This window comes from Microtus pennsylvanicus, chromosome 6, assembly GCF_037038515.1.
Source record: "Microtus pennsylvanicus isolate mMicPen1 chromosome 6, mMicPen1.hap1, whole genome shotgun sequence".
NCBI classification, from domain to species: domain Eukaryota; kingdom Metazoa; phylum Chordata; class Mammalia; order Rodentia; family Cricetidae; genus Microtus; species Microtus pennsylvanicus.
This window is the reverse complement of record NC_134584.1, coordinates 41,307,922-41,320,490: the sequence shown is the minus strand read 5'-3', so window position 1 is coordinate 41,320,490 and position 12,569 is coordinate 41,307,922. Positions and strand designations below refer to the sequence as shown.

At 40.4% G+C, this 12,569-nt stretch overlaps 1 pseudogene; it reads left to right on the top strand.

Annotated features, from left to right (window-relative positions):
* LOC142853038 (non-histone chromosomal protein HMG-17 pseudogene) overlaps positions 1–11,969 on the top strand; it is a 29,133-nt pseudogene extending 17,164 nt beyond the window's left edge.
* Positions 11,970–12,569: the final 600 nt, after the last annotated feature.

The following is a 12,569-nucleotide window of genomic DNA, read 5'->3' as shown; positions in this document are numbered from 1 at the left end:
ACTAAATTTTTCAGGCAATATAAGAATTACAATGTGATTACATTCTATTTTTAAGTGAGTGATTATAATGAATGCATGAAGTTAAAAACATGTTTTTCATTTCTATTACATGATTAAACATTTTATGTATTGCAGGTAAAAAAAAAACCTGAATTATTCCAAGAATCCATATACATTCATACCCATGCACATTGTTATAGATTAACCATGTGGGAAAGTAAGGTAGGTCTTTTATTGGCAGGCATCATTTTGCAGTTACAAAAACATTCCCTGAAATTCCAGAAGACTCCATAGGCACAGGCACAGCCCACACCAGAAGGAAGAACAGAAGGCTACGCTGAATCTAGGCATCCAAACCCCCATAAACCTCAGCAGAGACACCCCACTGGATCTGAAGACTTGCTAGTCACTAGAGCCCTTGGTGAATGAGGACAGAAGACAATAAAAGAAACAGAAAACAGAAGAACAAAACACCTGCCCAACAAAGACAAATACAAGAATCAACACCCAGACTTACAATTCATCAGAAATGAACTGGATCCTGATGTCAGCTCAGAACATTGGTGCCTGTGTAGCCTCATTTGAAAGGTAAGACCTGCCTCTGTTTTCCCCCAAAACTCAGTGAGATGGTGTTGTGTTTTAGAAGTTCACAATTCAGGGTATTGGATACATTGGATACAAATCTCAATTCACTCCCCCGTTCTTTAACACTTAGGATCCCGACAGGACTTAACTCATATGTCAACACTTACGGCAATATGATGCATATAGAATGTGCAATGTAAGTTTGCCATTTACCCTGTAGTTGTCCCAGGATGGCTATTATAGTTCAGTGGAAGAAGGTATATAAAGTAACTTTGCACATAGTAAATCCTGTGGAAAATGTGATATTGTTGTAGTATATATTATTATTACCCTGTGTTTTCCAGCACCCCTCTAGCTCAGCAGTTTTCAAATGTGTTTATGGGGTTCATTCACTGTAATTAAACATGTACAGTTTGGGTGATTCCATTCAGTATGTCTGGGGTGGGTGTGAGAATGTGAGATTGTCATAGTTTTTCTTCTGTCTACAGTTACTTTTGATTAATGGAATGGATTATATACAGGCACTGGGGTTGACTTAAAAGATCAATAGACGGGCAGGGGCCCTTGGACAGTAAGGTATAATAAGTGCACTTCTGCTTCCTGACAGGCAGCAATGTGGTCCACAGGCTCCAGCAGGTGGTTGAGTGTCTGCACAGCTGAAAGGGATGATGGGAGGAGCCAGAATGGACCACCTCCAGGTGTCTGTCTCCAGCTGTCTCCATGGAAGTTTCCTACAGATCTGTTGGCCTCTTTGCTGGCCTGAGTTCAGTGGATATGAGCGTCTCTCTCTTATTGACAAGAAACGCCACGCAATAAGCTAAAAAAGTTAGCTATCGAACAGAACTTAATCTTTATTTAAAGAAGTCAGCCAAGTCAATGCTCATGACGAACACCATTAAAACTGTTACCACATAGTTGGCTGCCAGTTGCTTGCTACGAACCACAGGGCTGGTATTCCTGAGAGTCATGTACCATCTGCAGGAGAATGTGATGGCAAGTGGCTGCCGCTGGTGAGAGAGACTAAGGAGAGGTGGAAATATCTGCCCCTCCTCCTTCCTTCGGCAGGCACGTTCCTGGGCAGCCTTGGATGACTCAGAACGCAACTCTATTTACAGCGGTTTTATTTTCATTTGGTGTTTGCTCTTCATCTCTCCCACATACACTTATTTTGGGAAATCTTGTTTCTGAAAAATATCTTGTTTGCTCAAAAGAGAAACTGGTGTTGTTGGTTGTGTGAGTCTTCCAGCCTTTCGGTGTCTTCACCTGCATCGTATTTTAGACTAACTAGGAGGGCATGGACAAGTCTTTTTCATTTAAAAAAAAATCCTCATGGTTACTTTATATTTTTCCTGCCATCAAAGTTTTCCTAGTTTGACAATATTTATTTGTGCCAGTGTACCTATTGATGTGTAGGTGGAAGAGACTCTTGCAGCCTTGCAGCCAAGCCTGACAATTTAAGTTTAATCCCCAAACCCATGTGATATAAGGAGAGGACTGACTCCTACAAGTTGCGTTTCAATCTCTCCATATGCACACACACACACATGCAGACACACATCACACACATACAGGTATGCACTCATGCACATGTGCTAAATGTAATTTAAAATATGTAATTGAGTATATTTATATATATATCAATCAGTTCTGTATTTTCAAATTATATTGTAGTAATTTTTAAAAATTATTCATGTTTCTTTTTCTATTGCTATGACTCTAGGGCCCCTCTCAAGATTTAAGAATTACTAAGTGATATCGAAATGTTGCATTCAGATGACGTTGTACTTTTCCCAGTCAGAATTGAAGCAGAAGTCAAATTCATTCTTACTCTGCCCTCTGCTGGTGGAAAGGGGCAACAAACGCTTCCTTCCAGACTTGGTGCTGTGTAGAAAATATTGAGAAAAATATCTAACTCATGCTGAGCATCTCACTAGACACCATGCTGGGTATGTGTCATTTCATTTACCTAACATTTTGTTGCACGGTTCTAAGAAACATCAAGACACTTAGGTGGTATAATCTGGACCAAAAAGCCAAGATTCAAACCCCTATGTCCCTGTCCAAGGCACACACTTATCTACAACACTCTGTCTCAGGTTCAGCATCTTCAACGAAGAGACTTGTTTGAGAGAAGTCTGTGTGGTGTTTCAGAACCATGTTTAAGCAAGGATTATGCTGCATCTGATGACTGTGATCCCCAAAATACGGCCTGTTCAGCAAACTCAAGTTTTTTGGTGGGACATTCTTTTGGTTTCTCTCTTTTGTATGACTCACCATGATTTTAAAATGCGAGTTTCTTAGTGGAAAGGAGTTTATAGTCTTCTAAAACCACTGGAGACCTTTTTCATTACATTTGCTGCCACTCACAGGAATTCAGTGCTAGTGCTACTGACTCAAGATTTTTATCGTCCTTAAAAAGGAGTTACTATCAACGGAAGTGTTTGCAAAGAAGTAAACGAACAGTGCTGAATGGTTGTGGAGATGACAGAAATGTATTTAGATGCTCTAGAATGTCAGGAAAAGCAAATGGTACCACTGAAAGCGTTCTCTAGTGTTGGTAGGAATGCGGTAAAGTGGGAATCACACTATAAGGCCACTGAGTTTGTAAGCTGCTCGGCAGTGTTTGGAAGGCAGTTTTGTAATTTATACTGGGTGGGGACAGAGGGAGAGAGGGGGTAGGGAGGTGAAGGAGAAAGCAAAATTCTGAGAACTATTCAGCACATCATTACTGATGAAACAACCTAAGAATGAGAAGGTGATTGTTTAGATAAATTATACTTTTGAGATTGAAAAGAACTGAAATACTGACTTATCACAGTAAACTATAAGGTACCAAGCATGAATACAACCCTAGGGTCAATCCCCTATACCACCACTACCACCAGTACCACCAAAACACTGAACCAGTAAATAAAAAAAAAAAAAGGAAGGAAGGAAGGAAGAAAAAGGAAAAAGGAAAGAAAAAAAGAAAAAATAATTACTGCCAACAAAATATTAGTGTGGAAGATGACTTGAGAACTTGAGAAAATGATAATAATACAATGGGCGAATGACAAATATAAAACTAAAAACTGTTCATGTCCTTTCTCTCTGTTTCTCTTTCTCTGTGTGTGTGTATTCAAAACATGAATGTGGATTCCACAATAAACACAGCATTCTTTCTCAGCTACCCTGGAAAATCGAACAGAATTCTCCATGTCATTGTAGAGCTAAGTCTTGCCTCAATTACTTTAACTGACAAGAAATGAATTGTTCTTAAATGTCTCTAGTAGGGTCAGAAATGATCAAGTCAGCACCCTTTCTTTTCAGCTGATTGTAGATTGTTTATCTAAACAACAAATAAACCAAAGGTTTGCAGTGGCCAACAGGAAAACGGATCTAGCAGTTACGGTTGGGGATGTACTTCTGGTTTAGTGCAATCAGATCATTCTTGCCCAGATTTTTCTTGCTTGCTTTATCGAGGGTCCAGTACACATCTGCACATTGCGATCTTAAGAAGAAACCAATGTCCTTCCAGTAATAAGTCATGATGCAGTCTGAATATCCTAATCCCATGGTTCAGAATGGAAGTATTTTGGATACCAGTTTTTTTTAATTACTTAGTATTTTTGGATCAATAGGGTGCAAAGGTAATGCATTTATGTCCTGTTAACTCAAGAAGTTTCAGGTGATATAGTGTTTGGTTTAGACTTGATTTACATTCTAGTTGTTAGACTTTTTTTCTTTTAAAGAAAACTTTCAACTAAAGTACGTCTGAGAAATAAAAGTTGGGTATCTAATAAACATATACCCAAAGTTAGTAGTTTGTGGCTCAGGAATCTGGGAGTGGCTTATCTGGGTGGCTCAGACTCCTCCAGTCAGATTATCGGGGCTTCAGACATTGGAAGGACTGAAAGATACTCAAGGGTTTGTTTCTGGGATGCTCAAGCCAGTTGACAGGAATCCATGGGACTCTTAAGTCTTTCAGCAACACAGGAGCTAATTTCCCTCAGAAAAGATCCTGAAGAGAACACAAGGAGCTTCCTGTGACTTAGGTTCCAAAGGCTGCCAAACCTCCACTTCCTCTCCCTTTGTTTCTTAAGGTCACTCTTTAGCCTGCAGTAAAGGGAAGGTGCTTCTTGAAGGAAAAAAATGTAGAAAAGCAACTAAAAAATATTTTTAAAGCTTTCTTAGTGATATGATCATGACAAAAATATACTGTATATTAAATTCTAAGGTAAATTAAGTGGATTTGTCTCCCCTACTAGTTTAATTCTAGAGAAGACGGGGGATTGCGCAGAAGAGCAAATGCCATTACTGTCTTTCAACAGTGGAATATCTGAACTGCTTCTAGAGAAATTAACTTTTTAGCCTGAATTACTTAAACCTTACAGTGTTTTCAAAATTGCTACTTAAGTATTCGACACATCATTTATGAATGAAGCCAGCCAACACCTAGAAATCTCTGGCTAGAACTATCAAAATTCCTTCTAGGGAAAAGAAAGGAAAAGATATCAGACATGATAAATAAGAGCAAACATGTCACGATGTTTCCTGATGCCACACCTTGGGCGTTCTCATAGCCTTGCTTGAACATTTGGAAATGATAAGGAAAAATAATTTTCCCATAAATACCAAACAGGTGTCCTCAGCTAAGATTGCTCACCCAGCGTATGAGTTATTTTGTATTGCTATAATAAAATGCCATGACCTAAAGCAATTTAAAGGGGAAAAAAAAGGTCTATTTTAGCTTAAGATTCCATGATACAGAAGGCATGGCAACAGGGAAAACATGAAGGTAGGAGCAGGAGCCGACTGGCCACGTTTCTATTCTCACACAGAAAGAAGAGATAGAGAGAACAGGAAGTAGGGAAAATCTATGAACCCTTAAAGCCTGCTCCCAGTGACGGACTTCCTCCACCAGAAGGATGTACCTCCGCAAGGTCCTAGTATGTCTCCAAACATCGCCTCCTGCTGGGGATAAAGTGTACTACACGAGGCTCTGGGGCCATTTCTCATTCGAACCCTCATCCTCAGTATCTCTCCAACAAGCACCCTGAGAACATATTGTCCAGCTCTGAGCATCTCTGAGGCAAAGTGGCTTTTCCATCCTTCAGAAGCCTCTGTGTAACAACCATAAAAAAGCCAGATCCAGTGTCATACTATGGCAGCCCTGGTTGGGTTCCGAGGACTACCCATGCTAAGTATTCACGTCGATCCTGAAGCGCTGTAAATGAGAGATTACCAGCCCCGCTTTTATGTTGTCCTGAAAAGAACCATGATGAGATTCAAGCAGTTTCCTTGACACTTCGCTGTGCAAATTTCTTTTACAAGCAGCAATGTGTTCCCAGAGTTCTACGCACCGAGGACACTGCAGGTGCAAACAACCCCAACCCCCTGAAAGAGGAGACGCTTTGAACACATTTGCTCAAGATCTGCATCCCTAGCCGCTGTGTCCATGATTCTCAAACCTTCTATGAGAAGTATCATCTTAAATACTTATTTGTATGGTTTGTTTACGACCTGGAGATCTTATCATGGAAGGCTCAGGAATCCTCTATTTACCCAACTCCAAATGATTCTAAAATAAATGGTTTGTGGCCACACTAAGAAATCCTCCCTCGGACTAGTCCTCTGACTACCGGAGAAGAGCAATCTTCCTTGCTGTGCCGAATCAGGCTATGTCCTCAGTCCTTTCCCCCTTACCCAATTGGCACAAACCAATTTTCTGGGATCTAGAGTTTATATACCTAAAGTTTAGGCAATGTAGTTAGTTGTCTTTTATCTAGATTTTTACCTTCTTGTCTTTATTTAGAAAATGTACTACTCTGAGTAAAATTTGGCACTAATGGAATATATATGCTTTTCGTTACATCTAAATACATCCATATTTTAAATTTTTATTTATAGATATTGTGTGTGTATGGTGGGTGTAGGAATATGTATGTGCTATGGTATGAAAATTGTGACTCATGTATGAAGTCAGAAGACAGTGTATGGATCCTTATTTCATCTTTACATGGGTTTCATGAGTTGAGTTCATGTCGTCAACCTTGTGTTTTATCCAGTAAGCTGTCTCATAGGCCCAGTGGTCTATATTGTAACAAATACGTTTTTAATGTTCAGAACGAGAGATCTTAGGAACACCCAGTAATATACTGCTTTGTTCAGATAAAGAGAAAAGCAGTCTTCTTAGCTTTATGGAATGTTAGTAAGAGAGCTGTAGTTTTAAGTGATAACAGTCATCTATTGCTGTATAATGAATGGTTATACTGTTTAACAGTTTGAAACACTCAAACTCTGCTTCAGTTTCTTTAGGCTCGGAATCTAGGAGTGATTCTGCTAAGGATTTCAGACTCTCATATGGATACAACCAAGATATTGGCTGGATCTGAAGTTACCACAAATTCTACTCAGGGTACATTTGTTCCTAACTTGTTCGTTTAGTGGTGGCCATGTCTAAGATGATCTCCTCTACAGGTTTCATGTCTCCTTCAACACATGGCCACTGGCTTCACCCGAATGAGTGATGAGAAGAGAGAAAGCGTTCAAGAGGGGTGCTGCTGTCGTGGCATAAGCATACTTATAATGACATCTTTTAACGTCTGTTGCTTTCTATTTGGTGCGTTCACTCTGCACTCAACAGTGGGTCCCTAAGGTGTGTGGTATGTGATGATGATGTCTTCAGAGGTCTCTACTGTAAAGTGTTGCATTATATGACAAATATGATGACGATATGGGCCTTTACCTATGGTAAACTATGGTAAACGTTCATTGCAGATTACCAAGTAAGTATAGGGGTTCATGAATGCAGCAGAAGTCAGAGGGGAAGGAAGAAAGGATGTGAAATAAGAGCAAAGCCGTGAGGGTCCAAGTGTGGTGCCGTTCAAGACTCTGACATTTAAGGATGATGCTGAAGAACAGAGACGTGTGCAGGAGTGCTTGCTCTGAGTGTGAGCAAAGGTTCGCAGACTCTCTAGGCATGAAGACTGGTCCCTGGAGGCCAGGCAGCAAAGAACAAGAACATGGCGTTCATTTTGCAAAAAGTTACAATTTGCCAACAACCAGGATTTATTTATTAACCTGTTGATTGATTGTGTATATGCACAATAAATATATTATACACATTAAGTAAATAATTGTAATCTTTTTAAAAAAAGAATCTGCTAAGTTTTCTGTTATATATTTACAACAATGTAAAACCAAGACATGTGTGAATCCCAGGTCTTGGTGTGAGATAAGTTTGAGAGAGAAGAAGGAGGGGTAGCTGAGAGGATTTGGAGGGAGGAAAGGGAAGGGATAGTTGATATAATTTAAAAATAATTTTATATTTATGGTTGTGAGCCTAGCCTTTAACGGCTGAGTTCGAGACCAGCCTGGTCTACAGAACTAGTTCCAGGACAGGCTCCAAAGCCACAGAGAAACTCTGTCTCGAAAAACCAAAAAATAAAAAAATAAATAAAAAAAAATAAAATAAAAATAATTTAAAAAAGAACCACTGACGGAACGCTTCATAAACAAACCTTTATAGTCTCAAAGGCTGAGAGAATGAGATCAGGGTCACAGTGTAGCCCAGCTCTGGAGAGGCTGTGTTCTATGTATGCAGCAGGTGGTTGTGTCCTTACATGGAGCAAAGGGGGCAGAAATGTCTCTTGTGCTGTTTTCTAAGAGATATCTAGTCTCATGACCTGATCACCTTCAAGCGTAATACCCATGGAAGGATGAGGATTTCAGTGTGGGTGACAGTTCTTGGGGACTAGGAGCATAGAAGCATGCCATCCTTTTACTAAGAAGTCAGCCCCCAGGGGTGGCCTACCACACTGAGTCTGTGCAGAGAGTGAAGACAACCCTCATGGGCACCTTGAGAGTGTGTCTGTAGCAGGTGGCTCATTGAGGAATAACAAGCTCCCTCTGCTAATCTGGTTCAATGAATGCAATGCCCCTGCATTCATTTAACTCAAAGGGCATAGGAACTAGAAGAGGCCCGAAATGATAAAAATTCTTCAGGGGTGAATGAAGTCACTTTGAAAGCCCTTGCCACTCATTTGTTGCCTGTGAGGTTGTTTTCTGCTGGGCTCACCTAGTTCTGTCTGTTGGATGTGCAGGTCCAGATGGCAAACCTAATGTAAGGAAGAGGGCAGAGGCAGGAGGACAACTGTAATGACCCTTGAAGACCTCAATAACCTCTGCAGGCAAAGAAAGCCCCAGTTTTCTCTGCATTTGGGAAACCTGTATTGACTTTATTGATTTGTGCTTTCTCATTTTGCTGCAGTTGTTTTGTGTTTTATAAAATCAGAAGCTATAAACACATGATAAGGTTTTAAAAGTACACATTTCCCATCACTAGAGATTCTAATGTAATTGGTCCAAGTGGATATAAGGAGTCAAGTTTAGAATTGACCTAGGCTGGGCCATTATTATCCCTACAATGCTCAAGCTAACCAGTGGCTAAGTTCTCTACCTATGGAAGGAGCCAAAGAGGATGATGAATCATTGGCATGGATATCTGACATGAGAACAGTATCAAACTCTACTCCCCACCAAGTGAATAGACGACTGGAATTATATGCTAAGAGTCTTTGGAAGAAAACCGAAGATAGAAGGTAGTGTTTAACTCTGCTTGCTCTTAGCTGTCAGATCATGGAGTGACTTTGGGATGATCAGAATATTAAAACATTTACATTTCAAATCCAAAGATAGCATCCTTTGAACTGAAACTATTTTATTTATAGCCTTGACCTGAAGATCAAATGGAAATGAAGGATCATGAATCTCAATGAGATGTTATGCTTTTTAATATCACAATGTCCTTGAAAAAGTCTTTCTACCAACAGTGCAGGAAAAAATCACCTAGACCTCCACTGTTTTAAGTTGTGTGGTCTCTGAAGTCTTTTTTACTGTGGATTCAATGTGTCAGTCATGTAGGAGAAACACTTCTGGTCCATAGAGAAACATGGCAATGTCTTTCACAGAGCAACAGTAAAGTTGGGAGACAATGTGACAAAAAATATGGAAGGATTCCTCAAGAGTAGCTGTATTTCAAACTAGTGAGAGAGAGGGAGGAATAGCATCTGAATCTAATGTATTTTTTTCAAGACATTCCTCTTTCCTTTGAAATATTTATTTATTTGTCCTATAATGTGTGTGTGTGTATGTGTGTGTGTGAGAGAGAGAGAGAGAAGAAGAAGAAGAAGAAGAAGAAGAAGAAGAAGAAGAAGAAGAAGAAGAAGAAGAAGGAAACAGAGAGAGAAACAGAGAGACAGAGAGAGGTTAGTTCAGTAAATACCCTCTCCCTTCTCACCTCCCATGGCAAAACCCACTTTTTTATTTAGCTTTTGTCTTTTGTGAATACCAGCCTTTTCTTGTTATAACAATATTACTTGCCTTAATCTCCATAATTTCTACCATTTACACTATTCTCCCCTCTAAAGTTTTATTTTTACTGTCCTTTCAATGTTGGCTTGCTTCGTTAGGTGACTCTTGTCTTTTGACTTTCTGTTCTATATATAGCGGCAAGGGCAAAATGACGCTGAGGGATATGCTAATGATGCTTGCTCAATGGTACTTGAAAGGCCATAGGGACTGCATCACACCTGGTGGAACCCAAGGCCGTGGGGGAGCATAAAGGAGCAGCTGCCGACTCTTCCTCCTCCTCCAAGCAGATTTGTGATTGGCCAGCCATCTGTAGCCTCAAGTTTTAAATTTACCCTTCATTTGACTGATGAAGTACTTCCTGACTTCTAGTGAAATATATCTCTCATACTCTCATGCATATACATATATATATATCTCATATACATGAATATTTTTATATATATTATCACTGTGGAGATGAGATACTTCTTGTCTGGGTTAGCTTGTAAATTATAAGGAAAACCATAGTTTCAATATCTACAGTATAAGCCTCAAAAAGGGTAGTGGTGATTTCACTGTAAATACTTGTTAAAGGGTCAGTGCCCAGTACACCAGTGGAAGTGGTAGGAGAGGCAAAGCCAAACATCAATTAGCTTGAGATAGTTGCACAGAAATTCTCTGCTATGCAGGGAGAGCATAGAGGTGACAAGAAGAGCAATAGAAATGGGAGGCTAAGGCTTGGATGGAAAAGGTCATTGCTTCTATTTTTTTGTAATTCTACCTTTATTGAACTTTCCTTCAACATATAATGACATGTAAGCCTTTCATTTGAAAATAAAACTTGACGAGCAGTGTGAAGAAGCAGCGAGAACTACCCCTGGACGGACCAGAGCCGCGCACCGCTGCAGCCCTGCGTTCAGCGCCGACGTCCCCCCCCCCCCCCACCTCGCCACCGCCACGCCCAAAAGAAAGGCTGAAGGGGATACTAAAGGAGATAAAGCCAAGGTGAAGAAAGAGCCACAGAGAAGATGGGCAAGGTTGTCTGCTAAACCTGCTCCTTCAAAGCCAGAGTCCAAGCCTAAAAAGGCCCCCGCAAAGAAGGGAGAGAAGGTACCCAAGGGGAAGAAGGGGAAGGCCTATGCTGGTAAGGATGCCAATAATCCTGCAGAGAATGGAGACGCCAAAACAGACCAGGCACAAAAAGCTGAAGGTGCTGGAGACGCCAAGTGAAATGTGTGCGTTTTTGATAACTGTGTACTTCTGGTGACTGTACAGTTTGAAATACTATTTTTTATCAAGTTTTATAAAAATGCAGAATTTTGTTTTACTTTTTTTTTAAAGCTATGTTGTTAGCACACAGAACACTTCATTGTTTTGGGTGGGGAGGAACACGTGTCACTAGCAGTGTCTCCCAAGCTGGATGAATGATGGTTCATGATGGAAAACATCTTTCCCTGATAATTTTGAAAGACTCCTCTTGGCTCCCAGGAGAGGCGTCCTGGGGACATGTTGACATGTGTGGGAAAACTCAGTTCATTTATATATCCTCTTCCCCCTGTACCATCAACATAGACTTAACTCCCTTAAGACCAGAGACCTGTTGGAACCTGATCCCCAAAATTGGTTTTGCCAGTCTGTTGGGCAATCCGGACTTTGCAGTGATATCATTGAGTGTCCTCAAAAGCACAGCGGTTCCTTTTATAGAAGATTGTGGATCTGCAGATTGATAATTCTACCATTTTCATTTCATTTCCTGAAAGTCAGGGTCGGCTTGTGAAGAGTTGTGAAACAACATCCTCGAAGTGAAATGTCAGCCCTCACTCTAAACTCCTCCCCCTTTGCAGAGCATCCAATGAAGACTCACCAGGTTTTATAGTGGCTTTCTGATTTTGGTAGTCGATACAAGAAGGGAGTTTGGAAGTTCTTGTATACTGTTACTGATTGTCTGCCCATGTTCTGCCTGGAAAACCATGATTGTTTATGGAAAGTGTCTTTAATAAAGCTGGATACAGTTTGGCTTGGAAAAAAAAAGAAAATAAAAGAAAATAAAACTTGACTTATTTCCATTCGGTCTGCCTCTCCTTTACTTTTTGTTCAACCTACCTTGTAGTGGCATTTCAATTGTATTTTAATAAATAAAGACTGCCTGAAGACCTGACAGCAAAATAGTTCCACTGGTCATCCTTATAGACCAGGTTATGGTAACACACATCTTTAATCCCAGTAGCCACAATGACAGGCCCCTTTAATCCCAGTAGCCACACTAGTTGCTAATAGTGCATGCCTTTGATCCCAGCCCTAGAGAGGAATCTAAAACATTGGGTGTTGGGGAGGGGCAGGAGATGGGGGATGGGACAGCTATCAAACACAGTCTCATTCTGAGATTCCTGGAGCCAGGATGCCATTTCAAGGTAAGAGCAAATAGCTGGCTGTTTTGCTTTTCATAGAACCTCAATTTCTGATCCTGAGTTTTCATTAATCGTGCTTCCTTTGGCGCCCAACTTTTTGTGGCATGAACTTATGAAAAAGCCATTTGTTTGAGGCTTTCTAGCCATCAGCCAAGGCCAGAGTTTGGATTGGAATTCCAGCTCTAGGAATTGGAACTCAAACCTAGCAACCTGGGTTTGAGAGAAAAACTAATGCTACTCACT